Genomic DNA, 13548 nt, shown 5'->3' with positions numbered 1-13548 from the left:
TAGTCAGATATGTTCTCGAATCTTACTTCCTTTTATGTTTACAGCATATCAAATTTATTGATTTATGTTTAATTTTCTATTGGATTAGTAATTGATATACGACCTTGTACACTGCAATAGCTTTCTTTAACTTATGCTTGATTAGTGTAGTACCTGGGTAAAGATCCGGTACAAAATGTCCTTAACATAGGAAGTGTAGGAAAGTGGGTCAAACGAACTCTGGTGGAGCTCATTGCAGCGGCGTTGGAACCACCTCTTCGAAACCTAACCAGAAACCAAAACCCTTTAACCCTAAACCCTAAAGCTAAATCCCAAACCATAATTCTAAAATCTAAAATCGAAACAACCCTAAGCAAAACCCTAAGGCTAAACCCTAAACACTGAACCCTAAAGCTAATCCCTAAAGCTAAAACCGAAAAGTTAAACTCTAAACCCTAAAAGCTAAACACTATATATAGTTGAACAAGATTCGACGAGACGGTTCCAACGCTACTGGAACGAGATCAATCGGAGTTTGTTTGACCCGGTTTCCTACACTTCCTAGGTTAAGAAGGTTTTGTATTTGATCCTTTCCCTGTGGTACCTCCGTGTTAGAAACTCACCACTGATTTAATAAGTTTGGACTTTGATTCATGAGCGACTTATATAACTTGCTATCAACCCAATTAGGTTATGATCTGCTTAAACATTTTAAGACGGTCCAACACATGAACACACATCAATCAAATTGTCTAGAAAGATCTTTGATTTCTAGTTATTCTGAAAGTTGCTTCTGTTTGATTTTTTGATCACATATATTCTTTTTTTGTTTTCTTAAATGTTGTTTCTGTTTTCATTTCCTCTGTTTGATTTCTGAAGTTCTTATGAAACTTGTTTCGGTGTTCTTTATAATCTCTATGTTTGTACTTGTTCGTTGTTCTCATTGCTGTTTTAGAAACTGAATAGTTCAATGTGACAGAAACCGGTGCCAGATTCATATAGGCAGCACTGGTGATTGGTATTATGTTTCAGAGCTACTTCCTTCACAAGGACTCATGTAATTAATTTGTCTTTTTATCCGACTGATTGACTTCTGATCCGTCCCTAGCATTCAAGTAACATTCAACGTGTAATTAGTTTTAAATTTAATTTTTTTTATTAGAATAGGTTGCATTAGCAAAGTAGAGACTTGATAATAAGTACTTATATACAAATGATGCAGCAAACTGTGGTCATCATTTAATTTAAGTAGTAGTATCTATAACGATGCTTTCATAATATCTTTGAGGTTACATCTTACCCATAGTTCTATATGTAGCTATTTTACATCTTACCCATAGTTCTATATGTAGCTATTTTAAAAAGAATTACATATACCTTTCTCAATGCTTGATTGTATGTGTATTTAGAGATGGCAATTAAAAAAATTCTTTGGAACGAGCTGATTTGGGTTGTGTTATATTTTAAAAGGGTTTTAAAAATTGTATTGCTGACTACATTGACTTTTTTTCTGATGTGGCGTGTACAAACCGTTTTGACTTTCTGATGTGGGTTCTATATTCTGGATGCAGGAGCTGACACAAATGTAGTTATCCTGCATAACCTAATCCTTTGCAGCTCACAACCCAGAAATAGTCAGGTATTTTCTGGAATTATTCTTCCTTTTCAGTTTTACTAACCGTTGTCTGCTTTAAAATTTCACATTTTTCTATACAAGACTCAATAATTACAGCCCACAGCGTAACACTAGTCACGTATGCTCATGATTCTTACTTCCTTTTCAGTTTACTAACCAATTTCCATTTCAAAATTTCATGTTTTTCTACAGGGACCTGAAGACTGCTACTCACAGCCCATCACTAGTCACGTGTGCTCTCAATGTTATTTCCTTATCAACTGGCATCTATTTTTAAATTTCTGGAATCTTGTATCTTTTTCATTTTACTAACCACTTCTGTGTTATAGTTTCGGATTTTTTACTCAAGACCCGAAGACCACATCTCACGTCTCAGCACTAATTAGGTATGTTCTTGAATATCACTTCATTTTCAGTTTGCAAACTGATTTTGGTTTTAAAATGTCAGGTTTTTCTACATGAGACTCTAAGACAGCAACTCACAACCCAACACTAGTGAGGTATGTTCCCATTTATTATTTCATTTTTAGTTACTAACCGACTTCCTTTCAAAAATTCTGTTTTTTCTACACGAGACCCAAAGACTCACAGCCTAGCACTAGTGAGCCAGTGAGGTATGTTCTCAAATATTACTTCCTTTTCAGTTTACTATCGACTGCCATTTTAAAATTTTAGGGTCTTCATGAGATTTGAATGTTGGAATATTTATAATCAAGAAATTTGATGTAATTAGAAGTCAAACTGTGCTTAAAAGAAAGTGTGTCTGTTTGTATTATTGTGCTGATTGGTTTAGGTTGTGTCATTTAGTTTAATGGTTATTTAAACGTTTCATGTAAGGGTACAAATGCCCATTAACGACAACATTTGTAAGTGTGTGAAATAGAATATTAGTGTGTGGTTCTTTGTATCTCTGTTTCACCAAGTGAGTCCCTGCACATTCATGTGTATACTCATATTCGTATATTGTTTATTCAAGCATATCTAAATTGATCCAAGCTTTATAATTAAACACGGGTCCTTTTATTGAAGACTCAAGCTCATAACCCAACACTAGTCAGGTATGTTTTCAAATATAACTACCCTTTCAATTTATTAATCGAATTTTGTTTTAGAATTTCATGTATTTCACACGGGACCAGAAGACTGCACCTAACAGCCAAGCATTAGGTAGTTATTGTTAGGGATCAGAACTTGAATTTGCAGCGGAAGTATTAACATCATTCGAATACATATTTGATAATGAACCGAATTGGATTTGCATAATGTGTTCTTGATGAAATCAAGATATAGGACAAAGGTGGACAGATCGATATTGAATAAGGAAATGTCTTGGTACCGGAAATTGTTTCCGGTGACATCAATTTATACATATAAGTTTTGGCGGTTTGGGAATTGGCAGGTAACTGTCTTTGACAGTTATTTGAAAAGCTTTCCTGCTTATCCCTTGATTATTACATAAACTTATCATTAACTAACTTAATAAGTGTTTCTAAATATATGTATATCCGAATAGAACATAATAACATAAACATAACTAGTTTAATAAATCTAACATAACCCCCCCTTAAACTAGGTTATGTTTACGAGCTTGATCCAGTACGCTCCGATTTGCTTCATCCATTGCCCATTTTGCATAGTTGAAATTAAAACACTTCCTTCGTTTTCCTTTATTCCAGTCTTCATCATCAACACCTGCAAATAAGGCAACTGGTTCCATCTCGGCAGAATCTTGTTTAGTAACTCCTGCATTCTTTGAACTTTCTTGACGACCACCGATGGACGATCCTTCTTCCAAAATAGTCTTCTTGCCCTGCATTTCCTTTTGAACCTGCTTGAAATTGTAGTAATATTCTAGGACATCAAGATATGCAGCATATGTGACTCTCATGTAGTCACCGTCTTCATAATTGAAACCCATATCCTTGGCTATTGCAGGCCATATGTTCTCTGTTGTTACATTTCGATAAACTCCGTCCATGGCCACGAGTAGATACAAACTCAGCAGATTAACCTTCCTCATATATGAAGCTATTGGCGGAACCGGTCTAGTTTTTATTTCCATGTAATCGACTAAGAACCATTTGACCAATTCCTCAAACTTTGAATCAAGTATATGTTTATACTTGAGAACAAAGTCTCGATCATCCAATAGATTCATGAAGGCTCTGCAGTCTTCGAATTCTTTGAACTCCATAGCGTTAACAATCATGATACTCCAATCTGTCTCTTGTGAAGACAAATGAAGTTCTTCAAAGTAGGAATTCCAATAACGTTGCTTGAATTCTTCATCAAGAACACTTTCTCCAATTATCTTTTGTTTTTCCTGTAATCCAATCTCCTCTTCTCTTGTCACCCCACTCGCTTCATTGAACAAGTTATTCACCGGACAAGAAAACATTGGATAAATCCTACAAGTATCACCGGCCTTTTTGACCGTAAATCCTTGCAGCGTCAATTGATCTAAACCCAATACATTCCGATCGAGTTGCGGTGAATAAAAGACGCTTTGAATTCTCATGTTTTCATTACCGGTTTTTATTTCTATTGATCCAACCCCCCGTGTGAACAAGAAATTATGTTCACCAGTGCGTGTATCAACCCCAATGAAGTGTTTAATTCGTTTAAACACGTTCAAGTTCCCGGCAATATGATGTTTAAATACAGAACTTACGTACCAAATGTCATTCCATAGCCCTCCTTCGGTACCGACAACAATCATTTCCTGATGATTGTTAACCTCTCCTTCTTGTCTCTGTATTCCTTCATTTACTGCTTGCCGTATCAACTGTGTCGCTTCATCGGTTTCTTTCCTTTTACACGCGTGAATCTGATATCCTGGTTGGTGACAATAGTAACATGTCTTTTCTCTCTGATTTCGTTTGGTTTTGTCTTTTGCTTCATTCATGCATATTAACTCTCAAAGATAAGGGAGCCAGTTACAGACCCGGTGTCAGAGAAGGCTGTATAGTTCGCCTGTGAAGCTTCACGGACTGAAGAAGCATTGGGGCATTGCGCAGGGATGTGTCCTGTACCACATCGGTTGCAATGACCATATACCATGTTTTGTGTCGATGCCCAGGCAAATTGTTGGGTGCGGTTCTGATTCTGTCCACTGTTCCAACGGGAGTCATCGCGACCCCTAGTATGTGCACCGCGTGAAGTGTTACCAGAGTTACCACAGCCCCTGCATCGGGAATAATTTTGTGAACGAGCAGAATAATAGGCCTGAGGTTGGTTGCTGTTTTGGGAGATTATTGGGTTAAGCTGGTAACCAAGTTGGGCAGCCTGCTGTTGCAGTAAGGTGAGTATGGCAGCAGAAGAGGGGTTAGGCTGGGGAGTAGGCAGCAGGCCAGCCGTGTTTGGAAGTGTTGAGGAGGCCATGAAGGCCTGAGGTGTGGTGGGAAGGTTTCGGTGAAGCATGAACTCATGGTCACTAAGGAGACCATGCAATTCATTCATTGAAGGTAATGGGTGGCTGACGAGCAATAAGATTGGCTTTCAGCCCATCATATTCACTACGCAGCCCTGAGATGGTCAGCATGGTTAAGTCTTTATCTTTAAATGGCTCACCAATGTTGGCTAGGGCTGTAGCGTATTCCTGTGCACGGGTTAGATAGGTTGCTGAGGTTTCATCAGCCTTCATCTCTAGTTTTAAAAGCTGTGTTTTTAGAGTGTATTCCCTTGATGAGTTGTTTGGTGCATAAGCACGTTCCAGGGAAAGCCAAAGTTCCCGAGAAGTGTCACCCTGAACATGTTGAAAAGAAGATTCTGAAATCGTGGAGATGATGACCATGCGCACATGGGCATCATTTCCAATCCAGTGCGGATAACTCGGGTTGTCCATAGAGGTTGTGTCTGTGGTGGCAGCGGTTTTGGGTGGTGGGCAGGGGATTGTACCATCAACATAACCGTATAAGTTGTTGGTTATTAGGAAGGGATGAATCATGGCCTTCCAGAAACCATAGTTTGTAGGAGTAAGCTTGAAGGCAAACTTGTGTGAGTTGTGTGCTGTTTTCTCAGCAATTGTAAATGCAGAAATCATTGCCATTAAAAAAAAGGCAGGGCGAGATGTGCTGTAGGGGATTATCAGAAAAGGAAGAAGAAGAAAATAGGGTTGGCTGTAGGGTTAGGGCCGGCTGAGGCAGAGGAGGTTGAGGGATTAGAGAGATGGCTGTGATACCATATTAACTCTCAAAGATTACTATATTATTGATTTAATGATAAGAGATTACATAGGGGTCCTATATATAGAACAAGATATTACACTTAAGCACCACAAGAATGAACAATATAAAGATATGGTAAATAACTAATTATATTGTCTATCAATGCAGTGTTGACAAGGGAGTAACGTGGAACTGGGTTTAATTTCGGTTTTGTTCATCTTCCCCAACACCGCTCTGATACCACTATGTTGGGGATCAGAACTTGAATTTGCAGCGGAAGTATTAACATCATTCGAATACATATTTGATAATGAACCGAATTGGATTTGCATAATGTGTTTGTGATGAAATCAAGATATAGGATAAAGGTGGACAGATCGATATTGAATAAGGAAATGTCTTGGTACCGGAAATGGTTTCCGGTGACATCAATTTATACATATAAGTTTTGGCGGTTCGGGAATTGGCGGGTAACTGTCTTTGACAGTTATTTGAAAAGCTTTCCCGCTTATCCCTTGATTATTACATACACTTATCATTAACTAACTTAATAAGTGTTTCTAAATATATGTATATCCGAATAGAACATAATAACATAAACATAACTAGTTTAATAAATCTAACAGTTATGTTCTTGAACCTTCATTTTAAGTTTACTAAGCAACTTATGTTTTAAAATGTCATTTTTTTTCTGCACGATACTTGAAACCTACAGCTTATCACAGCCCATAAGTAGTCGGCATGTTACACCTACTAACCAACTTTCGTTTTAAAGTAGACATTTTTCTACATGAGATACCAAGGCTGCTGTCACACCCCAACCGATGGCGGAATCATCGGGGCGCGGCACTGAGCGAAACAGATTGTCCAGAAGTTTCCACAACAACTATCATACAAATTCAGTTTAAATGATACGTCCCATACCATATCCTAAATTAAATAACAAGTTATTACAGAAAACATCCAAACAAATGTCACTGTTCCGACAACTCAGATTCAAATATTATTACAAAAAGTTGTTTATCTGCTTCTAGACCCCTGTTCTGTTGACTCCTCTGGCTATAGTGCCAGTGGACAAGATCTACAGATAACTATGACCCAGGAGCTTGTTCAGGGCCGACAACTAACTGTTGGGGGCTTCTAGAAACTTATTTATGCCTCGCTTCCCTAGCTAGCTAACACCTTAAACACCTGTCACATACGTTAAAACAAAGTCAATACATAAAATGTAAAGGTGAGTACACAAGTTTGATACTAGCATATAGAGTTTGAATAGTTTACGCATAACCAGGCACGTACACAGAGGAAAACAATGCATGTAAATTATCAACATGGGACCATCGGTACCAACGACTGCGGGTTGACTGTCCGAGACAGTTCGCAATACATGATTACCACCGTAATCCATGCAAGTAATTGTCCTTAGCAACCCCCGTGGGAACGGGTGCTGAGTCCAAATTATAGTACTATGTTGCTAAATCAGGTAGATAGCACTCCACGTGTAAACATAATAAACAGCAATCATTTAGTCAAGTAGCACATGCGATTAGGTTAGCGTTCAAATAGTTCGTGTTTGATTGTGATTTTGATAGATAACGTATGTAACACCCAAAAGTGCTAAAAGCAAAAAGGGATCGAGTATACTCACAGTGATTTGGTATGGATTGAAGGGAGCGCTGAGAGTAAGTTAGCCTGAATAGTTCGATAGCATAACGATGAGTAACGCGGAAATGCAAACAAGTGATGATGGATCGATTGGGCCGGTCGATCGGACAGCTGGTTCGATCGGACGGGCTGTTCGTTCGGCTTAAAAGTCCGTTTGAACATTCCCATTCGATCGGCTGGTCCTTTCGAGTGGATTGTTTCTTCCTTTAGGAAAGGATGTGTTTGTGTATGATGGTTTGATCTTTTGAAGTTTTAGTTGCAGCATTTGAAAACATCGAAGTGTTCTTACCTTTCGAGTCGGTCGATCGAACGGACCGTTCGATCGGTTAGCCCAACCGATCGGTTAGTCACCTCAGTGTAATCAACTGGCAGTGTGTCACTCGATCGAGTGGCATGCTCGATCGGGTGACATTCCAATGTTTCGAAAATTGGTTAAGTGTTGAAGTATAGTATATCATGATTCGATGAGTAATGTTACAATCGAGTGGCGTAGTCGATCGAACATCACTTCGCCAATACTACACTTTGTGAAATTGTGGGGCCATGTGTTAGCCGATCGGCTGGCCCGGTCGATCGGCTGGGTAGTCCGTTCGGTTGGGCTGTCCGTTCGGACAGCCTAACCGTTCGGCCAACATTTCTGACCTGGTTAGCCTATCTTCTAGCACTTGGTTGTTTGATTAACTTGATGTGATTTTGAGGTAGTTTGATAACGAGTTGAACCATAAAACATAAGTCCTTACTTGGTTCACTGGTTCGGGCAGGAATCACCCAAGTCCGGTCAATGAACGGTTCAGAATCTCAGTTTAACGTTTAACCCGAAATTGATGAACCTCATAGGTAGAATCCGAATCTTGAACCATGTGTTTGTTTAGGATGATTTGTAAGTTGGTTCAAGCTCCGTTTTCACCGGTTGAGTGTAAAAGAGTTGAAAGATAGCTGAAAATCCGTCTTTCAATCCTTTTCCACCGTGAAATGTTAAGATCTTTGGTAGATTTTAGGTTGTTTATGTGGAAATCGGCTAGATCTAAGTTAATCATGGTGGAATGATGCCAAAACTTGGTGTTCTTGAAGAACACCATGATGACATCACCCAAGAACGCCTAGATCTTGGTGATTTCATGGTTAGAATCCAAGTTTTGAAAGATGGAAAGATGTAGAATCATTAAATGAACAAGATCGTACAAGAATCGGAGTGAAAACTTACCGGATCGGAGAGAAATCTGAGAAATAATGAAGAACAAGGGCTGGTCGGTCAGAGCTTTCCAAAAGTGGTAAAGATGACAATGACAGCCCTATTTATAGGCTTCCAAAAGAGGAAAGGCTCAACCGATCGGCCAGGATTCCTGGTCGAGTGGGCTGCTCGATCGAACAGCATGTTCGATCGGCTAGCCTGTTCGATCAGTGGTCCTGTTCGATCAGGGAGTTCCTTTTTGAGAGTTTCGCGACGATTTTTGGTATTTCGATTCCGATGAACGATGATTTGAGTACGATAGAGTTCCTAATCAAATTACTTTCAGTCCTAACCACTATATCTAACATATAAGCATCCTAATTTCACAATTCGGTTTCGATTTCGATTGAGTTTGATTATCCTTCGAGTTTCGATTTGATTCGATTGATTCACCACACATAACATCGTAAAATAAACATGCACAAGTAACACGTAAGGCGCACACACACGTATAAAGCACCAAAAAACTTCCGTATTCGAGTTCGATGATTGATTTGATTAGCTTGATTGTTGATTGATTAACTTTATGGCATTGTTACTTCCTATTATTCACAGTCGGTCGTCGGTTCGTAGTTAGATTATCGATCGATTAATTTGATTACACAACACTTACTCCACATAATAAAAAAATAAAAATTAAAATAACCTTAATTCCAATAACAGTCAACATTTGACTTTGATTTTGACTTTGACATCTGGAAAAATACGGGGTGTTACAGCCTCCCCTTGTTTAGGGAATTTCGTCCCGAAATTAGGCTGAGAGCCGTACATCGCCTTGATTTTTACCAATTTGATGCTTCAGATCTATCTGAACAACTACGGGTACTTGGCCTTCATGTCGCTTTCAAGTTCCCAAGTGAACTCCGCGCCTCGTTTACCTTTCCATCGGACCTTCACGATTGGAATGCGAGAGCGTCTGAGTTGCTTGGTCTGGCGATCCATGATTTCGACAGGCTTTTCCACGAAGTGTAACGTTTCGTCGACCTGAAGATCGTCAAGCGGTATGATCGCGTCGTGATCCGCTAAACACTTTCGAAGGTTTGACACATGGAAAGTCGGGTGGACGTTACTGAGTTCCTCCGGTAAATCGAGTCTGTAGGCGACTTTTCCGATCCTTTCCAGAATCCTAAAAGGTCCAACATATCGAGGCGCGAGTTTCCGTTTCTTGCCGAATCGGACTACACCCTTCCAAGGTGATACCTTTAGGAGTACGTAGTCACCAACTTCAAATTCCAGGGGCTTGGTCTGTTATCGGCGTAACTTTTCTGTCTTTCCCGAGCTTTCACCAAGTTGTCTCTTATCTGGTGGATTTTGTCAATTGTTTCTTGTAGAATCTCGGGACCGGTTAACTAGGAATGACCGATCTCGTGCCACACAATAGGCGAACGACATCTCCTACCATACAAGGCTTCGAATGGTGCCATCTGGATGCTGGAATGGTAGCTATTGTTGTACGAGAATTCGACCAATGGCAGGTGTTTGCTCCAACTACCACCAAAATCAATAACACACGCACGGAGCATGTCTTCAAGAGTACGGATCGTTCTTTCAGTCTGTCTGTCGGTTTGTGGATGGAATGCGGTACTCAAGTTCAGCGTCGTACCAAGAGCCGCTTGAAATGTTTCCCAAAATCTCGAAGTAAACCGAGCGTCACGGTCAGAGATGATGTCTCGAGGCGTACCATGATTTCGAATGATCTCGTCGGTGTAGATTTGGGCTAGTTTGGCCACCTTATAATCTTCTCGTATCGGCAGGAAGTGGGCTGATTTGGTTAGACGGTCGACTATAACCCAAATACTGTCGTGACCTGATGGCGTGGTCGGGAGCTTAGTTACGAAATCCATAGCTATGCTCTCCCACTTCTATATAGGTATCGACGGTTGTTCGAGTAAGCCGGATGGTCTTTGATGTTCAGCCTTAACTCTTGCACAGGTCAAGCAGCTACCAACATAAAGAGCGATATCCCGTTTCATCCCCGGCCACCAGTACTTGTAGCGAAGATCCTGGTACATCTTCTCAGCACCGGGATGAATGGAGTATCGGGATTTGTGAGCTTCATCCATGATAATCTTCCGCAAATCGGTCCTCCTCGGGATCCAGATTCGGTCTAGATAGTAGAATATCTCATTGGCTTTGCTTATAAGATGAGTTCCATCGTGATAGATTCTCTCTTTCTTCAATGTACGCTCATTAAAGCAAGCATGTTGGGCTTCACGGATGAGAGTTTCGAGGTTATACTGTGCTTGGATGTTCCGGACACCAAACACGTAATTCTTTCTGCTGAGCGCGTCGGCAACTACATTAGCCTTGCCTGGGTGATAACGGATCTCACAGTCGTAATCGTTGAGGAGTTCTACCCATCGGCGTTGACGCATGTTGAGTTCTCTCTGGTCAAAGATATGTTGTAAACTCCTGTGATCGGTGAAGATCGTACACTTGGTACCATACAGGTAGTGTCGCCAAATCTTTAATGCAAAGACAACTGCGCCTAGCTCGAGGTCATGGGTTGTATAGTTCTTCTCGTGGATTTTGAGCTGTCGAGATGCATAGGCTATAACCTTTTCTCGTTGCATGAGGACACAGCCAAGGCCAAGGTTTGAAGCATCACAATAGACAACGAAGTCATTGCTTCCGTCGGGCAGTGTAAGAATCGGTGCATGGCACAGCATATGTTTGAGGGTTTGAAAGGCAGTCTCCTGCGCGGTTCCCCACACAAAAGGCTTGTCCTTATGAGTAAGAGCGGTAAGCGGCACGGCGATTTTGGAGAATCCTTCGATGAATCGTCGGTAATAACCCGCTAGTCCGAGAAATGAACGAACTTCGGACGGGTTCTTAGGGGTAATCCAACTTTTAATTACTTCAATCTTCGCGGGATCGACGTGTATACCCTGACTATTCACGATGTGACCCAGAAATTGAACCTCCTCTAACCAAAATTCGCACTTGGAGAACTTGGCGTAGAGTTGATTCCCCTGAAGTAACTCGAGAACCAAACGTAGATGTTGCGCATGTTCGGCTTTCGACTTGGAATAAATCAAGACATCGTCGATGAACACGATGACGAAACGGTCTAGGAAGGGCTTACACACGCGATTCATTAGATCCATGAAAACCGCGGGTGCGTTCGTCAAACTAAAAGGCATAACAACGAATTCGTAATGGCCATAGCGGGTTCGAAAAGCGGTTTTAGGTATGTCTTCCTCCTGAATCCGCAACTGATGATAACCTGAGCGTCGATCGATCTTTGAGAAGCACTGAGCACCTTGTAACTGGTCAAACAAATCGTCGATTCGGGGCAAGGGGTATCGGTTCTTGATGGTTAGCTTATTCAACTCCCGATAGTCGATGCACATCCGGAACGACCCATCCTTTTTTTTGACGAAAAGGACTGGCGCGCCCCAAGGAGAAGTGCTCGGGCGAATAAAGCCTTTTTCAAGTAATTCCTGGAGTTGGTTCGATAGCTCGCGCATTTCAGAGGGAGCGAGTCGGTAAGGGGCTTTGGCAACAGGGTTAGCTCCAGGAATAAGGTCGATTCGAAAGTCGATATCACGACTTGGAGGTAATCCGGGGAGATCATCAGGGAACACCTGAGGAAACTCTCGGACCACTGGAACATCTTTGACTTCCACTTTCCTTTTCTTTCCCTCCTCCGCTACTACAATATTGGCCAAGAATGCTCGATATCCCTTGCGGAGATACTTGCTGGCTTGAAGACACGACATGAGCTTGAGACCTTTCGTAGCAGTTTCACCATAAGCACATAGAATATCACCACTGGCGAGCACGAATCGAATCATTTTATCAAAGCACACAACTTCAGCATGGTTTTCGCGAAGAAAGTCCATGCCTACTATGACGTCGAAACTTCCGAGTTGCATTGGAATAAGGTTGATAGGGAAGATGTGATTGTTGAGTTCGAGAGTACAATCACGGAGCACGGAATTAACAGCGATGGTTCTTCCAGTAGCGACTTCGACTTCGAATGACGACGGGAGATAAGAGCGCTTACGACTAAGGAGCTTCTCGAATTCAAACGACACAAAGCAGTTATCGGCTCCAGTATCAAACAAACATGATGCATATATACCATTCACAAGGAACGTACCATTGACCACGTTGTTGTCAGCTTGAGCCTGACGTGCATTGATGTTGAAGGTTCTGGCGTGGGCTGCTTGCTGTGGTTGCTGAGGCTGCTGTTGTTGTTGTTGGGGCTGTTGGGGCTCTTGCTTGACTACCCTGTTCGGGCACCGGTTTGCAAAGTGGTTAGGGTCACCACATGCAAAGAAGGTCCGAACATTGGTTGCTGGGGCTTGAGCTGCTGGTTGACCTTGTGGGGCAGGGAGTAGAGCCTGATTAACAGCGGCTTGAGCTTGAGCTTGACGGGGACCATAGCGACAGCTCGCAGTGAAATGCCCATAGAGATTGCAGTGAGCGCAGAATCGGCAAGCCACACCCACTGGATGGTGGTAAGAACACGTTGGGCAGAGTGGATGGGGGCCGGTATATGCACGCTTTGCTGGCGGTGCATTGATCACTGGGGCTGAGCGCTGTGGTTGCTGCTGCTGAACTGGTACAGACTGAAGAGGAGCAGCAGTGCTTGCGGCAGCGCAACTCTTGTTCTTCTTCCTCCTTCTTGAAGACTTGGAGGTTTGAGCAGTGGTGTTGTCGGTTGATGCTGTTGTGACTTGATGCAGAGACTTGGCTTGCTTATCCCAAAACCCAGACTTCACCCGCTTGTCGTTAATCTCAGCGGCAAGAAGGTAAGTCTCCTCGATTGATGCTGGCTTAGAGGCTTGAACAAAATCCGCTACACAGTCGGGAAGAGCGCGGATGTATTTCTTGATGGTCATTTCCGGAGTCTTGACCTGATC

The sequence above is a fragment of the Helianthus annuus genome, chromosome 11 (genome assembly GCF_002127325.2).
Source record: "Helianthus annuus cultivar XRQ/B chromosome 11, HanXRQr2.0-SUNRISE, whole genome shotgun sequence".
NCBI classification, from domain to species: Eukaryota; Viridiplantae; Streptophyta; class Magnoliopsida; order Asterales; family Asteraceae; genus Helianthus; species Helianthus annuus.
Note: the sequence above shows the minus strand (reverse complement) of the source record.